Source organism: Corvus kubaryi, unplaced genomic scaffold (genome assembly GCF_017639235.1).
Source record: "Corvus kubaryi isolate FWS band 111438036 unplaced genomic scaffold, C.kubaryi_AGA036_p1.0 135, whole genome shotgun sequence".
NCBI classification, from domain to species: domain Eukaryota; kingdom Metazoa; phylum Chordata; class Aves; order Passeriformes; family Corvidae; genus Corvus; species Corvus kubaryi.
The window spans coordinates 1,746,167-1,768,270 of record NW_024580669.1 but is presented as its reverse complement, the minus strand read 5'-3'; the positions used below and the strand labels follow the sequence as shown (position 1 = coordinate 1,768,270).

The following is a 22,104-nucleotide window of genomic DNA, read 5'->3' as shown; positions in this document are numbered from 1 at the left end:
TTAATCAAACAAACACAGCTTCCAGAAGCTGACTTGTTAAAGGATGCATTGCATTGATCTGCTGGAATTAGTTCCTGCTGTAAGAGGGGAAAAAGGACAGGTGGAACCAGAGGACAGGAATTCTGTGCCTTCTGTAATCCTGCCAACAGGTCTTAGAGACAAGAAAAATCCATCCTCTTGGCAAAATGACCTAAAAACCAGGACCACGTCTTTTTACATTGTAATACCAAACCTCTCTCTTCTCCGCACTCCCTTTTTCCCTTTGAGATCTCTTCTGGGACATGAGAGCAGGGAAAACTGATGTCTGTGGCAACTTAAACTGCTGTAAAAATAGAAGCCTACACCTGATAACATCATGGGTGACATCAGTTACAGAATCTCAGGCAGAATGTTCATGTGACCCCTGGTACTTGTTACTCCCTCTCATACAGAGTTGGGCTTGCTTCTTGGAGTGTGGCAGGTCAAAATATCTCAATGTGTGGGTGCTGAGGCAGATTGGTGAGATGGGAAAACGTTTTGAGGGGAAAAGATTTATTTTTGTAGATAGAATCGTAGGATTGTTAAGGTTGGAAAACATCTTTAAAATCATCAAGTCTAACCATTAGCCCAGCACCACTAAACCACATCATTTCCAAATGCCACATCCACATATCTTTTCAACACTTCCAAGGATGGTGACTCCACCACTTCCCTGGACAGCCCATTCCAATGCCTGACCACCCTTTCAGTGAAGAAATTTTCCCTACTCCCCAACCTAAACCCGTGAGTGTTTTCTGAGGTGTCAACATCCTTGTGGAAGTCATCAGGAAATATCGAAGTGATGAATCCCACATAAGGCCTGATCCCACGAGAAGTGAGATCACCTTCTGATACACAAAACCCAACCAACTCTTTTCTCATTGAGCCTGGCATTTAACATTATCAGTGTCCAGTTACCTGCTGGACCATGATTTCACACAGACCTCACTCCAATGAAGGTGCCAGAACGTCCCTCAGGATGGGATTCCAGGTGTTGTCCACCACACCTCCTGCTTTCCCTGATCCAGGGGAAACCTGTGCTATCAAGCATTCCTTGTGGTACCTGTGGGTTACATGTTAAATATGATGCATATCAGAGTATAAATCAGTTTATATCACAGTATAAATCAGTTTATATCACAGTATAAATCAGACAGATGTGTGGGGCAAAGTTTCTATGTAACTCGTTTTTATTAACCCTCTATATTAACTCCCTGGTTTTATTCCTCCATAGTTGCACTTTACCTTTATTTTTCCATTTCATTTGCAGCCTTCTTCCCACTTTATCTGTAATATTTTTTTCCTTGCCCAAATATTCAGGCTTTTAAAGCATTCCTGGTAGAACCATCTTGGCCTCCTGCCTTGTTTTTTTCCCTGTGACACTGAGGTTTACTGATATGGATTTGATGGACTCTTTCAGCAAGAGCCAATATTTGTTTCGTTGCTACTGAGTCTGTTTACCAAGGAAGCAGCATTATTTCTCACATTTGTTGCCCACTTTGTCAAGCCTGTTTCTATTTGGCTGTTCCTACTCCTTCACTCCCTTAATAAAGTGACAGTTACTGCCACTGATATCTCCTGGAAGAAGTTACCTTTCACCTTTAGATTTTTTAGCATTTTTTTTCCCCTCCACTTTTTTTTCCCCCTTTCTGAAAAAAAAAATACTGAAAATTTCAGCTCTCCCTAGGTCACATGCTGCTGCATTTCTTCTCCAATAAATATTCACATCCCCTGGGACTTCCATGGTCTTCTTCTCTCCTTCAGCTGCAGCTCTCTCTTTCCCCTGTGCCAAAACTGCACTGTAAAATTCAATTTTGGGGTTTTTTTTTTGGGTCACTTGCCACCATATTCCTTCAAAAATGGTCTGAAATGGTACTGGTGTTACAGAGTTTTGTTGTGTGTGAAAGGGAGAGGACCCAACGCCAAAAAAACCACCTATTATTAGCCCATCTAACTGTAATGTGAAAGTTAATTAAGTTACACTCATAATCCACACTGATGAGACTCTGTAGTTATAATAACATAAAACTGTTCTATAAGGAAGCTTTCCAGCATCTACCCTTTTTCTCTGGTCCTGCCAACATCCCTCTGCATCCAAGGATTGACAGATTCCATTCCCTTCAGCACAGAGAGAGGGTTCTGAAGAGTGGTCACCACCCTGAGAACTTTCCTGGGAGCTTTGTGATGCTCATGGTGGTGTTTTTCACTCCTCACTCCTGCATGCCCTCAAGGGTATTTTCACCCCTCCCTTTCCCATCCCACCACACCTGTAAGGACTCACAGCTCCTTCCAACCTCTGGGAAACACTGCAGGAATCCTCCTGCTCCGCAGGAATTTGCATTCACCAGCAAGCAATGCCCACTCCTGGGCTGCTGCTTTCACATTCCTGCCTGTCTCCTGGAAAAAACCTGTTTGCAAACAGAACTTCAGGTGGCTGATACCTCCCCCCAGCACAAAAGCTGGCAGAGAAGTAATTGCTGCAGGGAGGGACGTTCAGAGGCTTCCCAAACTTTGATGCCCTGTGATTTGCAAGTCTCTGTAGTTGGAACTTGCAGTCTTGTCTTTGCTGCACAATCCTTCAGGGGATGGAAACCTGTCGAAAGGCTCTTGCTGATTTCTGAAGGGTTTTGACCAGCTCCTCACTGAACTTTTAGAGGACTTCAAGTGAGCTAAAACTTCACACATCCTTCTTTACCCCATGCAGTGGCCGACTGCTCTAAAGTTTCCTGGTTCTCAGCTTGCTGAGGAATTGAAGAAACTGTGTCACCTTGCCTGAGTGTTGTCCTTCCCTTTTAGCTCCCTGCTAGGTATTTTATATGTTAGATGAAAATATTTGCCACGATAGTGAACACATCTAAGTGTCTGAGTGTGATCTGATGGGATTCTGATCCTGTGTGCAACCTTGGGCACGGCAGAAAGACAGAAAATAATCACAGCACAAAGTAGGAAACGTGACCAATTTTCCAGTTGTAAGCTTCTCTCTCTGTCTGGTCACTCAGAGCTTTCTGCTATTCATGAAATGTGCCATACAAACTGCCTGGAATTGGTTTTGGCTTCCTCACTGGATGCCTCAAGTCTTGAGGGTTGGGTTTTTTCTATTGAATGGAAAAATGATCAGTCACAAGGAAAGGACAAACTTGTGCCTGGTATGAACATCTAGGATCTTCTGTGATAATCTTACAACCCACCAGAATAATTCAGCTGCAAGAATATCAGTGTCATTAACTTATCTGACAATTAATTTTCCTTGCTCTGTCCTTGGTGATTGTAACTCCATGCCCACGACAATCACCACACACGTGTGGGTAATGTAAAGCATTGCACAACTAATGGAAGGGGAAAATACAATCTTGCTGTTGAGGTGGCTCCAGATGAAGTTCAGATTGCTCTGGGAAGTGTGGATTTCAACGTGCTGGGAGACAACCTCAGGTGGGAAGCGTGGAGGGGAACCCCTTGGCCACAGAGAAAGACTGTGCAGAGAAACCTCAATTAAATTAAAAAGCTCAATCAAGTTGTGCTTCCAGCAGGAACAGCTGGAGTTGGCTGCACCATGAATCTGAAAAGGGTCGGTGGCCAGCACCAAGCAGGTCTGGGAGAGGGACATTTGCAGGCACAGATAAGGAATGATCATCACCCTGATTTCAAGTCAGGTGAAAACAGCAATTAAAACGTTCTATAGTGCAGGAACTGGAAGGAACAGAATCCCCTGCCCAAAGCCATGGCCCACCCAGCAACTGGGCTGTGCGACCTGAGAACAAGACATTTGCTCCTCAGTTCAATTACCTAGGGATTAAATATTTATTTTTCTCAACTCCTTCTGCAGTCAAAACAGAGAAATGGGGTAGTTTACTCCTCACACCTTAAGCTGAGGTTTCTTCCTCCTCCCTCATGGGTCTCCCCAAGATAAATTCATCCCCCTCCTCCCACCACTTTCTCCCACCTCCCTGGTCCCCAGGTAATTTTCCTGTGATGCTCGAAGGCATGGCTTGTGTTCTACTTTTGCCTGACAACATTTATGTCCACCTCTGTCATGCCCCAAAATGACACCTTAAACTCTCACAAACATCAGCTTTAGGGGACTCAGGATGAGGCAGGAGGCTGCCCCTCATTGCTGTGGAAATAGAGAATAAACTTCCACTTCAAAAAGTCATCGTCATTTATACTCTGTGGCTGTAACAGGAGAGAAGAGTTAGACTCAGGTGGAGGAGAAACCAAGATTTGGGCGTCCACAGCCCAAGAGACTCTCCCAAGCTATTTTATAGATGGAGGCAAGAAGGAGCTGCTGCATTTTAAAATAAACCAGCAGCAGCTTTGCCTCTGTGGCTGCAGAGAGCCTCGGGCTGTCTCGGAGCTGCTGAGAGATAAAGGGATGTTCAGGGTAGGTAAACTAAAGAGCAGGGGGATTTCTGGTTAGGAGCTGCTCAGCTTTGCCATGACCAAAGATCTTCTGTACATGCCAGTACAGGGAAAAAAATGGTACCTGTGTAGCTCAGGAACCTCTGGGATCAGGTGATGGATGAGTGGGGATTTTCAGGTTTGCTGTTTCAGAGTTAGGTGCCCAAATTCCCTTTAAATCCCCCTTTAGGTTTGTAAATCCTTTGTGAATGCTCTCGGTAAATAGGATTGCCGCCAAGAAATACCTGGATTGTGTCAGCCATTTCTCTCCTCCAGAAATTAATCCTGCAGGAGAGTGAGTGTTGGTTAGTCTCTGCTGAGCCCCATATGCTGGGAGCAGGAGGATGGAGCAGCAGAACTGCTGCCTGGTCATTGCTCTTGGAAGGACCCCACTGGCTCCTGCCCTGAGGAGGGAAAAGGTGGGGAAAAAGGAGATTTAAGTCTCCCAAGGTAAAAGGGAGACTTAAATTAATCCCACTGTAAGCCAGGTAAGGGTGAAGAGAGGTGAACTCTGGTTTTGTCATATCACCAGTATCAGCATCAGGGTGCTGAGATCTGCCTGGTGCTTGAGTCCTGCTCTGTAGGGCCTGGTTCCACCACAAGGGGATGGCTCCTCAGTGCAAGCGGAATTCATTCCTTTAGTTCAGGTCCTAAATGCCCAGGAGTGGCCGAGGTCCCCAGTTCTTCCTCCTGCCATATAAAGTGGGCAGAGATAAAGGAGAGTCAGCCTCACACCAGGGTGGCTTCCCCGCACTCCCCAGCCCCAGCAGCCCTCCTTTTCTTCCCTTTTTCTTCTCCCATTTACATTTTTCATTCATTTACACGTGATGTTAATCTTTCCTTAATCTCCAATTCCTTGGTGTGTGTGTGGGGGATGAATTCCATTTGTTTTTGTTCCACTCTATCAGACACAGCAGCTATAAGATTAAATGATAACTGTGGACCTAATAATAAAAATACAATATAATGTAATGAAAGTAATGTAGATCTAATCCTCTGTTTTATTGCATCCTGAGTGCCTTTGGTGCTATTATTTTTTTTTCTTCCCTATGTCTCCGTCTTTGACTTAGCTGCATCTTTTCAAGGAAGCAGAGGCATTTGTAAAGATTATGGTATTATTCTGTTGAGCACAGCCTTGCTGTGGGGCACCTTTAATTACAAAATGCTATCACTGCTTATAGGGCTGTGTGTTTCTATGTGTGCAAAGCAGATATTCCAAGCCCCCCAAAGCACTAATGCCAGCTCAGGCAGCTGAACAGGGGAACTTTTGCTCTCTCCTCCTTTATTTTTCGTGCTTCTTGTCGCAGTTCCTACACACAGACACTTTCTTTCTGCGTTGTTATTTTTATTGTTTTAATCCTTGTTTAGGGAGAAACTTCAGAAGTGTTTAAAGCAGGACTCAAGTCTCTGTGCAAACTCCCACTCTGGTTTCATCTGCAGCTGTGGCTGGCCCTGCTCTTTGGGTAGAGAGGCTTCAGAGGTCTCAGAGGCACAAGGCACCGTGCCCTCCCTGACCTCTGCTGCCCTCCCCGTCTGCCTCTCTGTCTGGGTCATGCTGGGGATGTCACTTTGAATGCTGAAAGTGGCTCCATCTCCGAGTGCCTGAAAGCAAAGCCAGCCCTTCATGGCAAGGACGCTTTGAAAGCAGCTCAGGTGAGGTCTGGGATGGGGAAACAGCTGGCAGAGCTTCTTTCCTGGTCTCACAGCTGTGGTTTGGTGTGGCTGGCTGTGCTGGGGTCAGCCAGGAGAGGGAAGGAGCAGGTCAAGTGCCTGGTTTGTTGTCCCTGTGCTCATTGCAGGCCAGGACACAGGGACATCAACATCACCCTGCTGCTGGATTCAATCCTCTGATTAAACCAGGGACTGTGTCCAGCTCAGGGAGCCTCGGAAAGACCCTCACCTTGTATTGTACCCCCCCAGCCTGGGATTCCACAAACCCTTTCTAAATGTGGGGTGTTTTCCACTTTTCTCCTCAGCTTCCCAATGCTCTGACGGAGCTTGTTCCCCTGGTCCATGAAAGATTAAACCTGTTGCTTCAAACACAGTACTAGGGAAGAACTTAAACATCAGGCAGAGAGAAATCAAGAATTCATCCATGCAATAAAATAATTCAAACATAAAACAATTTTTTTTTTCTGCATTGTGAAAACACTGAGCCCTTGATGTGCTCCCCAGAGAGGGGAAATGAGATATTTTCTACCCTGGACATCCCAGAACTCACCTGGGATGTGACCTAGGCTGTCTTGGCCCAGCAAGGACCTGAGAAACCATTTTAATGTCACATTCATTGGAAGCCCTCTGGAGTCACGGGCACTTTTGGCTCCTGTGAACTGGTGTTTGCCGATGGAAAACCAAACTGTGGGGAAAAGCTGTGACATCCCCTGAGGGCACATCACCCTCATCTTGGGCTGAGTGCTCCTGCCCATCTGGCTGCTTCTGCACAGCCTCCTGTAAACCAGCAGGTGCAGAGGGTGCAGTTCAGCTGTCAAACACAGATTCCTGTTTGAATTTTCCTAGAGCATCCCCAATGCCCCTGCAGAGAGTCAGAGATTTCCAGCTGGTCTCGTGTCACAGATTAGTCCCATAAGAGAATCTCAGGTGACATCATGTCCCATAAAGCTTTGCAGATTTGCTTGGTTTCTGCTGGTACCTCAGTTTCCCCTCAATGAACCTCTGTGCTCCCAGCTTTCCCCCCTTTATCTGCTCACCTGTCCAGGCTCTGAGTTTCCTCAGGCATGGATATATTCCAACAGAGTGTTCAGGCATTTGAACAGAGGGAAAACAGATCCTGCAAGCGAGATCCAGCTCCATAGGCACTGTGAGTTTCGATACAGATCCATATTTCAGGAACCTGGTCTCATGGAGGGTGTCACTGCCTTGGCAGGGGGGAACCCGAGGGTCTTCAAGATCCCCTCCAACCCAAACCATTCTATGATTCTTTGATGTCTCTCTATCCCACATTAAAGCCAGTCTAGCAAGCATATCTGGGTGACCCAGCCATGCGATTCAGCCTCCTATTTACTGTCCTGACAATGATATTTTTTCTAATTCTTTTTCCTCTGGACACCTCCAAATTATGAGGCTTCTGCCTGCCAGGGGGATGTGAATGCTGTCTGTTGATGCCTTAAGAGGCCTCCTAGACACAGAGACTAGACAGGAATAAGGGAATAAAGGTAGGTATTTATTTGAAAGGCCTTCAAAGGTACACCCTGGGGAGCCAGAGGCTACTGCCAAAATGGACCCAGGATGGGCAACAGGTCATGAGTTCCTCACTCTTTTATAGGTTTGGTTCATTTCCATATCAGGGTTAATTCTCCAGTTAAAGCTTCAGTTCAATGATGTAATTCCCCTCATCTTACCCCCCCTTTGAGGCTCTTTGGTTTATACTTTTTGGGCCTAGGACGGTCTGGGTGTCCTTGGAGAGCAGGCCCAGGGAGGCTTTGTTATGTCTGCCTAGCATGAGAGAGGAGAAGTTAACAGGCTACAAGGAACTTCAGAGTTACACTCCAAGAAGTACAGGATTTGAAAAATATAAAAGTTAAAACCTAAGGCATCACTGGGAGCTCCTGATACACCTCCTGCAGTGTCTCTCCCTGCTGCACAGAGCAGTGCTAACACAGCTCATAGTAAATCCACAGGGACACAACCTGGATGCAAAGACCCATCCCTGCTCCTTGAACTCTTGGAACACCAGGAAAATGCAAATCCCGACTATTGGAGGGTGCAGTCTCTAGAGAGAGAGACATGTTATACCAATTTCAACAAGGTATTTCCTCCTGGGGTGTTGTGCTGGAGCACCAGGGACCACCCTGCACCCCCCGTGTCAACTTTGCATCTGATCTCTGTCGCCTGCAGGTGCAAAATTTTGGTTAAATGTGGAGAATGGCAATTCCTTGGACAATAATCTCCACTCAGCAAACAGGTTTGATTTTCTCTTTTCCCTTTCTGCAGAGCAATGCACCCTCCACACTGGGGAAGTGCTCCTTAAACACAGGACTCATTTTTCCTGTAGTGACATCCTGAGTGATTTTCTTATCAGTCTCACACTTGAGTGTTGGTGTCACCTGTCCTGATCTGTGCTGCTGTCTCCAACCTGCTGTCAGAACACAAGGAGGCACTGAAGCAGAAGGTGCAAGACTCTGGATTGATGCAATTGTCAGGTGAGCTGAGTCGGATGCCAAGCAATCATAAACCTCGGTTGTGGCTGTAGCCTGGCTCTGTGGTGATTTTCTGGCACTGGGAAATCACACTAAACGTTGCAATGATGGGGTTTCAGTCTGTCTGCTGTGGCAGATGTAATGTCTGGAGGGTTTTTTGAGTTTGTCTCTGGTCTTGATGCAGCTGGATGATTCTGTGAGCTGCAACTTCCAGTGACTGCATCAGACTTGCATGTCAGAGCCACAGGAATCCAGCTGTGCAATGACGGCACCTCTCGCTTTCTGCAGGGCTTAGCACAGTTTAGTCCCTACCTCTGGAATTTGCCTGCTTCTGGGAAGGAAAGTTCCATCCCTTTCCAGTTACAGCAGCAGCAAAAGGGAAAATTTTATGCTCTGCTTGGGCATAGAAGCTCTAGTGACAAAAACTGGATTGGTTGACTTTCAGAGGATTTGGTGGAACATACAGATTAAAATAAAAAGGGAAAATATTGACATTTTTGAAGGAAAATATTTCTGGCAACTCGTACAAAAGCATCATTTCAGGGGTGAACGGTGCTGCTGAATGTCCAGTCTGTGGTTTGCACTTGCCAGGGGTGTGGGAGGACAGAAACTCAAACCCTGATATCCTTCTCCAACCACAGTTCCTACCAACAATCCCCCAGATTTACCGGGTCAGGATTTACCTTCTCTCTCTCTCTGCTGGTGTTCTAACCTGTCCTTGCTCTCCCTGTGTGAGGAGATGGACACCTGGACTTGTTTAGACCTTGGGACACCCAAGCATGAGAAATTTGTCTCCACAAAAGTTGATTTCATTGACTTTCCAGCTCAGGGGAGGAGCTGTGAGATGGGCTTCTCAGTCTGTCCTGTATTGAAAGACAGTGTTTGTGTGAGACCCCATAACGTGCACCTGCGAGGTACTTCTGCCTTGACCTTTAAATATAACTGCCATAAAACAACTCTGTACCCCCCTGGATGGATAAAAGCACAAGATAAGAGCTATAACGAAGGTATAGCCTTGGTAAAAGATGATCCAGTGCAGACACAGGATGTAAAGAAAGCCACCGGAAAAGAGCCAGAGAAAAGTGCCCTCTGCATCCCCTGCCCCCGTGCAATGTGCAGAAGGACCCTTAATGACCACGGTGGTTGGGTCTGTGTCTTACATCTCATTTGAAAGGCCATCTTATGCAATTAGCCACCTATTACTGGCGGTTAATTGACATCCAAGGGACATCAGGATTACAGTTAGAGCTAAAAGTCAATTAATGGCTCCTCGCTCTGCTCCAGCCGTGTTAAAGTGCGGGAACAGCCACGGTCCCAGGGACATGTGGTGTGTCCCAGGTCCCCGAGCCTACTGCTCCCTCCCCTTCCCCTCCTCCCTGGAAGAATCGATCATTATGATTGATGCTAAATGGCTGAGGTTTCCCATTATTGACAGATTTCCTCTTGCTTTCCAAGGGGTTTCTCCCTCCAGCAGAGACCTCTTGGTGCAGTTCCAAGAGAAGCTCATGGCTGGAGCCAGCAGAAAGGTCAGCTGGGAGTTAGGCACTTCAGCCCTCAGGTTTTCCAGCTTCAAGGGTTGCACTGGGGCTCTCCTGGCACTCAGTCTGGAGGGTAAAGTGACATGAGAAACCCATGGAGACTCTTGGGTTTGGGACACCTGGGATGCACCAATCCCAATGAGGAATCACAAGTGGCTTGTAAGGGGTAGAACTCATACTGCAAAAGTTCTCTCAGAGCAAAAGTGGACTTGTGTCCTTTACTGCCAGTCACTTCTAAACTGTCCAGAACACCACCTTCCCTTTGCCAGCAGCAGGAACTGCTCAGAATCAAAGAAGAAATTGTTAAGAGTCAGGGTGTAGGTTACGGGCGGGTTCGGTCGGGACCGGGCGGACGTAGACAGATGGAGAGATCTCTATAAGCAGGTCTTGGGACACAGTCGGTTTATTGTAAAGGGCGTGGGTATTGGGGCACTGCTCAGAGCTGCTAGACTCAGCTCTGAGCAGGCCCAAGAGAGTAAGCAGGTGAGAGAGAGAGAGAGGGTGTAAGAGCAAGAGTGGAAGTAAGAGTAGAAGTGGAAGAGAGGAATAGAGAAGTGAGAATCAGAATCAGAAGTGAGAATGTCTGAAGTCCTGGTTACAATACAATAAATCATCTTCTGTACTGAATATTCTAATTGTCACTAACCAATCTAATACAAGATACAAATCCTATAGCATTTACATACAGCCTATAAGAGTCCTTATATTACCATAGAGTGTTACATCTTAACTTCTAAAAACTACTCTTTGGACCCCTTCTGCTGAGCTAGTAGGGTCTGCTCTGACCCTTGGACCTGTTTGCAAGCAGAGGGTATTGTTTCATCAAGAGGGGATTACTTCAGTGGCCATACCATTGTTTCCTAGTTGTTCAGTAACTAAGACCTGGTATTTCAAAAGTGGCTTTCATTTCGATGTTGCCTGTAGTTTTCATATTCCCAAAATCTTTTGTCAGGCAATCATATTTCCAAGGTTTTCCTGTTCCATCTTCCCCAACACAGGGGAGGGTGTACAAGTCAACAAAATTTACAGAGTGGTTTCCTCAGACTTGTCATAAACACACAGATTCTTGTTTTCCCTTTACAATCTAATTTCCCTTCAACAATTCACACCAAAGTCTGACCCCGGCCATGTGAAGTTCTGATCAGTTTTGAGCAGCATATTCTCTGTCTCAATCCTGCTCCCCAGATATTGCAAGGCCTCTGAGAAGTCCACCTGATGCTGGATTTTTGTCCAGGGACAGGGCAAAGAAAGTCTTGGTAAGATCCTCACTAGAATAACTCAGGTTCCCTGACTCCAGTTGGTGCTGGAGTGCTCCCTAATTTATCAAGGAGAGCCCAGACTCCACTGGCTGTGCTGGGTTTCCTTAGGGATAATCACTCTGCCATTTGAGACTCCCTGTGGTACTCAGCTCATCCCCACGGAACCAGCAGACATGACACTGGATCCACTGGTGACCTGAGCCCCTCAGAAACAAAGGCTGAAGGTAAATGGGACATTTCTGGGCATCTCAGATGACAAAGACATTTGACTCACAGGGAGATACTTGTAAGTAGATGCCGAATTTAGGTGCCTGGATCAGTGAGGTGAGTCAGAGGTGGCTCTTATCAGGTAATTTGAACCCTCCAGAACAACACAGGAATGGCCAAGTGCTCCGACTGATGAACTTTTCCCCCCAGGATCATGTCTATCATGTCACCAGTCATGGCCAGAAGAGGTAAATACAAGTACAGGCCACATCAGAGTCACCATTCCCCAAGTTTAGTCCCTCCTCTGAAGTGATTTATGAGTCACTATCCCATTACAGCTCCTGAAGTCTAAAAAACCTCACTTCTCCTCCTTAGGGCAATTTTTCTCAGGTTTGCATTAAAAGCCAACAGCCTTTTTGTCCACAGCATCCTAAAAACGATGCACACTGAGTGTTCTCATCTGCACTGGACCTTCCCCACTCTGCACCTGTAGATCAGAGGCAGAGCTGTCACCCCTCTGAAGGACCAGGGAGAAGGTCAGACCCACCCCACTTTGCAATGAGGTGACTTCCCACTTCTCAGCAGCAATTCCTATTCCAGCTGCACTTTTGCAGTTGAAATAATTTGGCTGCCAGGTGTCCAAAAGCTGTCGCTCTCCTGTTCTTCAAGGTCTTCCTCTCCATCAAGACACACATGCCTGGAATCCCTGCTGCTGTGACTCCAGCCACAGCAAGGACACAAACTGTGCTCCCTATTTTTGTCCTGAAAAGGTAAATGAAGATAAACAAATCAATAAACAGTGGCAGCTGGTGAGCTGCCTTCACCCAGAAGATGCAGTTGTGTCTGTGTGTTATTAAAAACACATCAAAACACAACACAAGTGAAGAAATCCAACACAAGCCAAAATAAAAGCACCAAGCCTTTGGTTTGCACCTTTTCCACTGGGGAAGCCACCACACAGATTGATAGCATTTTAAATTGGGCTGGTCATGGATGAAGAAGAATTTTAAATGGGATCAATTTGTTTTCTTCTTCTGAAAGACAGTGTCTCCTCCTAGAACAACTTGTCTGGTGGAGAAGAAAAATAAACTCAGCATGAGATTTCTCCCTTTGAATGAGATTCTGGGGAAGAGATGGGCTTGGAAGTTTGGGTTGTGCAAGTTTTTACATATTTTTTTTTTATTATGGGGCACAAACCGTGGTTCCTGTACAGGACCTGATACAATGAAGGGCCAAGAAAGCTGCAAAATACAGAGAAAACTGTGAGTTTGCTTAATTTTCATAGAATCAAAGGATGGTTTGAGTTGGAAGTGACCTTAAAGATCACCCAGTTCCAACCCCTTGCCATGGACACCTTCCACTAGACCAGATTGCTCGAATTCTGACAAATTCTGGCAGTTCTTTTCGAGGTGAGGGTGGTTTGGTTCATGTCAGCTGCCTCTGTCCATCAGCTTTTTATCTGTGGCAGGTTTCCCTAAGGAGGGGCAAGGCTGGGAACAGAATGGCTGCAGTTCCACAGGCTTGGGTGTCACTTCATTTCCCTGCTCCAGACAAGCCACACTGCCACAGCCATCATTAATGTGTTATGAATCTAATTATTATCATCTCTCTGCAGACATCCCCAAGCATTTGAAAGGGCTTTCATTAAAAAAAACCCACCATGTCCTGGGTTCTGCTGGAGTGAATGGAGAGATGGCTGCTTTGTCATTTCTACTTGTGCATCCGTCTAATGAGAACTGCCCTAAAAATGTTGGGAATTAAAGAGGTAACTCCATTGTTCCAAACGTTTTTAGCTTTGTTTTCTCTAAAAAAAAGTATATTCCTTTTCAAAGAACCACGGTCAAAGGGCCCTTTCTATTTGCCAATACATTCATGGAGAGGAGAGCAGGAGATTTATCCAAGTGTTGTCAGAGTTTTAAAGGATTTGGAATATAAGTCCTTTACACACTAGTGAAAAAGCTGGAGTGACTCTTATTTTAGGCCAGCCTAGCTACAAGCATGACTTTTCTGCAGGTGGTTTGAAGAGGGCAGATTTTGCTGCCTTGTCTCCATGGGAGGGTTCCCGAGTATTGGAGAGGCTGCCTGGTCACGTAGTGACCGTGGCAGGCAGAGATTTGGATTTAGATCCTTTTCCTCCCAGTGCTGCCTGTGGAACTTGGCTGTGTTTTGTGTTGGTTCCCTTGGGATGGATTTTTCTCTGAGGATGAATGCATTACAGATGGGCTGTGGCATGACAGAAGGCTTAAAAACACAGACAATTCTCTGTTGGAGGTAAATTCAGTTTCAGTGTGAAATGTTGCTTGCAAAAGTTAGGGGTCCTCTCAAGAGAAAAGAGATAATTTCGCTCTGAAGGATTGCAATCACCACTCCCAGTTCACCCAGTTTCCCAGTGCACAAGCTGTGCTGGGCTCTGAATGAAGGCCAGGGCCCAGCTGGGAGCTCTCACTCCCCTCTTCCCCAGCATTCCCTTGTCTGGGAGGGTCAGTTAAACGTGACACGACTTCCTGGTGAATTATCTCATCATTCCCAATAATCCTATTTGCCTGATGGGGCTGCCTCACAAACAGCCCCCCATGGACTATTTCCCCATCTCTGTCTCTTCCATGCATCTTGTCCTAATGACAAGCACTCCATTTGGAGCCTGCTTTCCCAGCAGCCTGATGGATGCCACGTGTGGATTGATTCCAGCTGGAGTCACATCCTCCTCCTCCTCCTCCTCCTCCTCCTCCGGCGGGGGGGGGCGCCCCCCACTGCATGAGAGGATTGTGCTGTTGTCCAGTGACACCTCAAATTGCTTTTCTTCCCTCTGATACTGGGTATTGAACCACCGTTAAATGTTGATGGGTCACAGCCCAGTGCCTCTGTTTGGCTCATTCTGCACCTCTGCAACCTTATTTATAATCTTAATCTTATAATATTAATTTATAATTAATAGCCACACCTATTCCAGCAGATGCAATGTCCAGGCTCTGCCCTTCTTGCTGCTGGTATGGCCTGGTTTGCTCTGCCAGGATTGATCTCTCTTATCCCTGATAACATGTTCCCCACCTGTGCTACCCCTGGAATACCTCCCTATTCAATGTCCAGGCCTGGGCTATTCGGTATCAGTCAAAAACCAGGAAAATGCCAACAATGAAAGGGCAGGGCTGTGCTCAATTCCTAAATAAAGCCAGACCCATTCTCGTTGCTGTTGAAAAGCTCAGGAATGGCCTGGTGGGAATCTAACTCACAGGAAGGCTTCTGAGATTAGGCTCAGCAGCAGGAGCCATGTCCAGCCAGGGAATAGCTCACTCTGGACATGCTCTTATCACCACCAGGATGTGCCCATACTCTGGAGACTGCTTTGGCTCCAGGCTAGCAGAGACAGACATGCACATACTTGACTGAAATGAATCAGTTCCTCAGCCAAAGCAGCACGGGTCAGCTTTTTTGTTTGGCAGTTTGTGCCAAGATTCCTGCTGTTGAAGATGGATGGACACTTTACAGTTTAAAGAACATGGAAAAATCCAGTTTCAGGCTCACAGAGTGGAAAATATCTGCATGCTTGGGATCTGTAGCAGCACTGGAGGGGGTGAAGGCACACACACATCATGTCTACAGGTGTGCAGGCTCTCTAATTAACTCTTTGGAGGGTCCCTGAGAGACACAAAATCCCCCTTCAATAATGGAACTTATTCATTATTTAATTGGATGCTAATAATTAAAATATACCTCCTTTCAGCCCAAACCTACTGAGCACACACGAGCTGCCACCGTAATTATCAAGCCGCGCTGATCGCTTCATTTCCATGGTCCTTGCTTTGTGAGAGGCAGCACTGAGGGTGTGAAACATGGCAGCACTGCACAATTCCTGGGAAAAGACACCTTTGCAGCTCATGGGAACAGGCATCCACCACTTCTCCCCCACTTTTCCAGCCTCTGCTCTACACCTGTATACAAATAACTGATGTGAAGGATCAGGGAGAGCTGATGCCATGAAGAGAAAAGCAGCCACATCTGCTGCTGCTGGAACCTTCCCCTGGCAGAGTATGAGCTTAGGGGACCTTGCTGGTGTTGTTTTTCATCTGTTCACCTGGTTTTGTTTTGGTTTAGCAGCAGTTGGAGATTCTTACAGGCCATTTTCAGATCAACATTTGTAACGAGCCTGGGTTCAGGCTTCGGCTATCAGACCACTGATCTGAAGAAATCAAACACTATTTCCAAGGTGGAAGCCAAACAGGGAAATTTTTTGCCCAGATCTTGCTATGGACATTTTGGGGGAGGACTGGAACATTCAGAAGGAGGGAGCACAAAGACTGAAGATGTGAAAAAAACTCAGTGCCTGGTGGTTCTTGTAAAATCAGTGAGAGCTGGATTAACCTTGCAGATACTTGTCTGAGATGGAATGGTGTGCTGCTGCTATTATTATTATTATTATTATTATTATTTATTATTATTATCATTATTGTTATTATTACCATCATCATCATTATTAATGTCCCACTTGAACTTAATGCAATTTTTAGTTAAAGGAAGTCCAAGGAAATGTGCTGGTCCATTAGTTCACTGTCTCAAGGATGACCCCAGGGATCAATAACAGGAGAATTCACTGCACCTCAGCAGACAGGGCTCTTTAATCTGACCAAGCCTGAGGGATTTTTCCCCCCTTTTTCTGCCAATGTTATCTTAGTGCAAAGGTTACAAGAACTCTTAAACTGGCAGAGTTATTGCCTGGGAAGACACAAGAGTTTACTGCCTATGAAAAGGAGGTGCCATGTGCTTAACTCCTCAGTGGCTGTGCCCAGCCTGCTGTCTGTCCAGAAGCTGATTTTTATAGATTTTCCTGCAACCTCACAGAGAGCTTGAGCTGTTACTGGTTTGCCATAGCCCTGCTGCAATGTTTGGGGTTAGGCTAAGCAGAGACTTAATTCCCTTCCTCCCAGGAGATCCTCTGACCCTTCTTACAATCCGTTAGGATAACCTCACTCAGTCTGCTCTGAGTTGGAGGATGTGCTGCCGGTTTACATTCACTCTTCAAAGCCAGGAGATGCGCAAAGTGCCCTGCAAATCTGGCATGGGGACAGCAGACCTGGAGCTGAGATCAGAGATGGTTTTTGTTTCATCCAATCTGTCCTTAGGAGTTTGCAACTTCTATTCCCAGATCACCAGGGAATGAGCCCCTGCATCAACACTGGGTTGGCATTAGAAAGAAACAGGGAATTGTCACAGAATTGGTTGTTGAGGCTGTGTTTTCCCTATTTTTTCCATTGGCATGGACACCAGGGATGTCATGAAAGCTTCCTGTCCTGCTTCAGACTCAGTTCTATTTCCCAGATCTGCTCTGCATCTGCTGGGCTGCTGCTCCAGGGAGCTTTCAAGAGGAGTTCCTCTACCAGGTCATGTAAAATCATGGAATAAAGGATGGTTTTGGCAGGAGCCTTCAGAGGGGACTGGGCAGATCTACCAACATGGCTTTACATCCTTCCATTCGTCATTAGGCAAGACAAAGCTCTCTGGAGTGCTGGGAATAACCCAAATGACATCATTCACTGACAGACACTGCCATGACTTTTCCTCTTGGACCTTCCAGCTGTGAGGAGCACCTTTTTCCTCTGCAAAGCTGCCACTTTGCCTCCTCACATGCACCCTTCATGATTTTTTGGTGCGTGAAACCTTGTCCTGTTCTTGTCCTGTTTATCTGCACTTTTACCTCTTCTCTCAGCCAGAAATCATCTCGCACTGACCATCTGCCAAGCTCTGTGTGCACACCCTGCTTTGGGTTTTTCCTGCACACAGGAGCAACTTTGCAGACAGAGGCTCTGGGACCCACCTAAGTTAATTTGAGCAGGGAAAACCTGGTTTGCAATTTCTTTCTTCCCTTCTTTCCCCTCTTCATTTGCCCTTGACTCACTCAGCTCCTCCATCACCAGTTTGCTGTCTGGCCAGGGCACGCTGCCAGGAATCCCTTGCCAGCCCTGAATAATAAATACCAGCTAAGTGATGGACTAATGCCAGGGTGAGCTGCTCAGAAATATTCCCCCTAGGTCCCAGATCAATAACACTTAGCTCTTGTTCTGTGATTGAAGACAAGCAAGAAAACCACATCATCTCCCCAGGAGCACAGGAGGAGCCTACAAAGAAACCCATTTACCCCTCCTCAGGTCCCCAGGCATCCACATGTGCTTTAAAACCAGAGCTCAGGTGTGAGTTTGCATCTTGAAGTGCTTAGCTGGGACGTGATCAGCCAGGGAATGGTTGATACCAGGGCCTGGGATGTGGAGGGAAAGATGCCAGAAAAGAAATACCAATTTGTTGGAATGAGGGGCTTATCTCCATCAACATGACCAGGGCAAAAGAGTGGTGATGAGCACCTTGGATGCACCCAAAACTTCCAGGCCAGGTTCTCAGTGTGCTGGGATGTGGTCAAAAATGGGAGAGCATCCCTTTGGTTCATCACTTTTAAAAAAGAGACGGATTTCTCTGCGTTATCAAAGGGGTGTAGCCCTCACCAGAGCTGGCACCATTCAGCACTTGGGAATTCTCTTGACTGTGAATCAGGGCATGGCACTCCAAACTAGGGCTCTGCCAGTGACGGAATGGATATGGATTTATAATAACACAGCAACATTCCTAAAAGAGGCTTTAGCACCTTGGTTGTGCATTTTTTTGTCCTCCTCTTCCACAGATGCAACATCTTCCTCTGACCTTGGGTCCCTCTGCTTCTGCATCTTGGATGAAACCAGGCTCACACAGCTCCTCAGCACCGACTGAGAGTTTAACATGCCAGGCAGATCTCTGAAATCTGATGGCTTTTAAATTACTCAGGTGCTGGAAAATAATACATTGCTCTTCCTGACAGGCTAATTGGAAAAGCCCCTGTTCCTCTGAGTGAGTGTGAGAAGCTGCTGGAAGCCCCTGGGGTGAGGGACGGATGTTGGGCAGTGATGGGAGGAGAGTGGCAGCCCAGCCCCAAATCAGAGTTTTAGGTTTTAGCCCTACAATTCTCCTTTCCAGAGGGAGGATGAAGTTCTCCTAGTCCCTCTCCACAGTCTTGAGAAGACTTGTGTCCCACAGCGGAGGTAAATCCTCCTCCCCTGCTGTTTAGCTGTTGGTTCAAGTTTTAAATCACTTTGGTGTTGGCTGAAATGGCACCAGGGCCCGCATCCATGGAGTTCAATGGGAATACTGGGATGCAGAGCAGCAGTCTCTCCAGGGATTTCTTACTTTTGGGGGAGGAGCTGGAGGCATGTGGGAGATATCCACAAGAGGGGTGTGGAGATCGTGGTTATCAGTCACAGACTGAGGTGTTTCAAGAGGTGAATCTATCAACGTTCTTCAGCTATGCAAACCCCGTCACCCAAATTCTAATTTGTGCCCCAGGAACACTGAAGATCTGGAGTCAGAAAGCAGGACCCCATGATGTTCAATATTCTGTCAGTCTAAATAAGATAATCCCTCTCCACATGCAACATCTGATGGGAAAGGCTGATTCTTTCTGTGGAGCTGTGTTCAGTCACCTATAAAAAGATTCTGTTTATTTAATTTAATTTCATTTCGTTTCACTTTTTATATTTGACCTGATTTTATTCTTTTAATTTTTTTTTAATTTTTATTTTTTTCTATTTCAGTGCTCCTCTGCTGGAATCCTTTGATGGATAACCAGAATGTCCAAGCACCAGCACCAACCCCTGACTGGAGACAGCCCTACCCTTGTAATTCCAAGAATCAGGAGCCAGTGAACATGTATGTTGTATTCCCCACATGGATCTCAGGCACCCATGGTGAAGGAATTGTGCCCATTCATTTCCTTTGGATCACTTAATACAATTTTCCTCATTTAATCCTTCTCATCTCAGGGCTCTTCCAAAAATCTTTGAGTTTTATTGAGCATGAGCATGAAGGAGAATTTAGATTGAAACCCTTGGCTGACAAATAGACCAGCAGTGGATTTGCGCAGGGACAGAGTGCCCAGCAACATCAGAAAGGAGAATTTTTGCTCATGTGGGGTTATGATGGCAAAGTGCGAATTACTGAGCACGTCAGAAACGTCGTTTTAATCATGTTTATGCATCATATATGTAACAATGACATGTTTGCCATGTTTAGGTGCTGTGGCCAAGAAAACAGCAGTGATGGAGCAGGTGAACCAGAGCCTTTCTCATCCACCTGTGGATGAGCTTTTCCTGTCCATCCCAGAGGCGAGCAAATGTAATTCCCTGCATTTATCCCTGTCTGCACTGCTGTCTGGGGAAGATGTCTTGTATTAAAATAAAAACCAAGGCCAAACTTGGATAAACTCCTCTTTGGTGTGGTAGCATCCCACAGCCTGCAGATCAGGAGTACCACAGGGAGAGAAATTGTGCACAGAGGAAAGGGGAACTTGTGGCAATCTGTTCACCCATTGCCTTTCCTACTTCACATTCTTGTTCCCCCACTTTTCCTCGCCACTAGCCCTGGCCACTCCCTCAGGCCCTCCCTATTGGTTCCTGTACCCCAACCCCGCCCAGGTACCGCCCCCGAGCCCCTACAAAACCACCCTGCACCCGGACCACGAGGTCTCTCTGCTTCTGGGGATTGCGGGGACAAGATGTGATTAAAGTCCTCTCACACCCTCATGGGAGACCCTCCTCACCTCCTTCATCACCACTGCGTTGTAACGCTGCTGACTGCCGGAGCAAAAACCGCGGGGCTGCCCAAAATGGACTCCGGGATGCAACCGGGTCACACTGCCCTAAGCAGCCCCACTGCGCTCGCTACAGCCTGCTAAGCTAAATCTAGCACTACAACAGGAACTCACCTACAAATGGAAATGGAGCTGCTTTTGTTCAAACCTTGCAGGACGTACTTGAATTTTTCCCCTCATTTCAGACGTCTGCTGGAGCGGCAGTAGAGTTGTCCCTGAAAAGACTCTCTCACACTGAAATGCCTCAGGTGGTCACAGGAGGTGAGGGCAGGGACAGGAGCAGCCTCTTCTCCTTCTTTGCAGGGATTTTTTTCACCTTGGCGCCAGGCTAAGGTGACTCTGCTGCACACATTCCCTGTCCCGGTGATTTGCATCTGTGTGCCTTGCCTGGGAGATGTCACCTCGGAGCCTGCTCCCCACCAGGCACAAGGAGCAGGCAGGGAGACAGGAGGAAATATGAGCTTTATTTGTTTAACATGGAGAAGCAAGGACAGGGATTAAAAGGATTTAAGATTCAACAAAAGGTGAATGCTAAATTGACACATGGCTGATTTAGAATAGAAGTTATCTGAGGAGGATTAGCCATGCAAGGGCACCAGCACCACAGGGAAGGGAAGCGGGTGGCAACAAGTGGATCCAATGTCTTGCAAAGCCTTGCACAGAAATAGGTCATTCCTAACAGCAAATGGGGAGAGGCACCATCATCACAGGGGACAGGATGGATCACAGGGGCTTCCATGGGGGAATCTGCATGGGAAATAAGTGACAATGGGTCAGGAGGGAGAGAGAAGCACGGCCTGAGTGTGAGACACAAAAAGGGTGCAAGGTCTGAAGATCATCCAGTTCCAACCCCTCTGCCATGGGCAGGGACACCTTCCACTATCCCAGGCTGCTCCAAGCCCCAATGTCCAGCCTGCCCTTGGACACTGCCAGGGATCCAGGGGCAGCCACAGCTGCTCTGGGAATTCCATTCCAGCCCCTGCCCACCCTCCCAGCCAGCAATTCCCAATTCCCAATATCCCATCCATCCCTGCCCTCTGGCACTGGGAAGCCATTCCCTGGCTCCTGTCCCTCCAGGCCTTGTCCCCAGTCCCTTTGCAGCTCTCCTGGAGCCCCTTTAGGCCCTGCAAGGGGCTCTCAGCTCTCCCTGGAGCCTTCTCCTCTCCAGGTGAGTACCCCCAGCTCTCCCAGCCTGGCTCCAGAGCAGAGGGGCTCCAGCCCTGGGAGCACTTCCATGTCTTCCTCTGGACCTGTTCTAAGACATCCACATCCCTTTTATTTTGGGTTCTCCAGAGCTGGGCACAGCACTGCAGGTGGGGTCGGGAAGCCAAAGAAGCCACGGAAAGTCTGGGGTGGAGAGAAGCTACAGATGGAGAGGCCATTTGTAAAGCACTGGGCATGGGGTTTCTTCTCTGTTTTTCCTGGATTTTGATCCTTTCTGCCAAGACTGGCTGCTTTAACAACTTTTCCAGACCAGAATGTGCAGTGTGAAAGCCAGAGCCTCTCTTCCATAGCGGGAATCACCTCTGCTGACCACAGGATCCATGACCAAGGGACCCTTCTGGTTTGTAATGCCTTTCCTGGGGACCTGAGGATCATCAGGGTCATGGCTTCCATGTCAAAGAAACACATCAGTGGGAAGATCATCATGCCCTCTGTGTCTGGAGAGGCAGCTCTGTCCAGCTCTTAACCAGCTGCCTGGAACACCAATAACCCTGCACTGTAAACCCGGGAGCTGCTGTGCCAGGACAGGAACAAAAGAAGGAAACAGGATAAAAACTGAAAATAAGGAGCAACAGCACCATTCAGGGTGCAGCAGACAGGAATCTCCCTGTGCATTGACCTGATTTATCTTGTCATGGGCAGTT

The 22,104-nt window shown here is 47.0% G+C and overlaps 1 long non-coding RNA gene across 1 annotated transcript; it reads right to left on the bottom strand.

Moving 5' to 3' along the window:
* Positions 1 to 962: 962 nt before the first annotated feature.
* LOC121676184 lies at positions 963 to 20,667 on the bottom strand. Its single transcript, XR_006020385.1, has 2 exons — positions 20,351 to 20,667; positions 963 to 5,103 (listed from the first exon to the last, which is right to left on the bottom strand). It is a non-coding gene; the product is annotated as an uncharacterized LOC121676184 (long non-coding RNA).
* Positions 20,668 to 22,104: the final 1,437 nt, after the last annotated feature.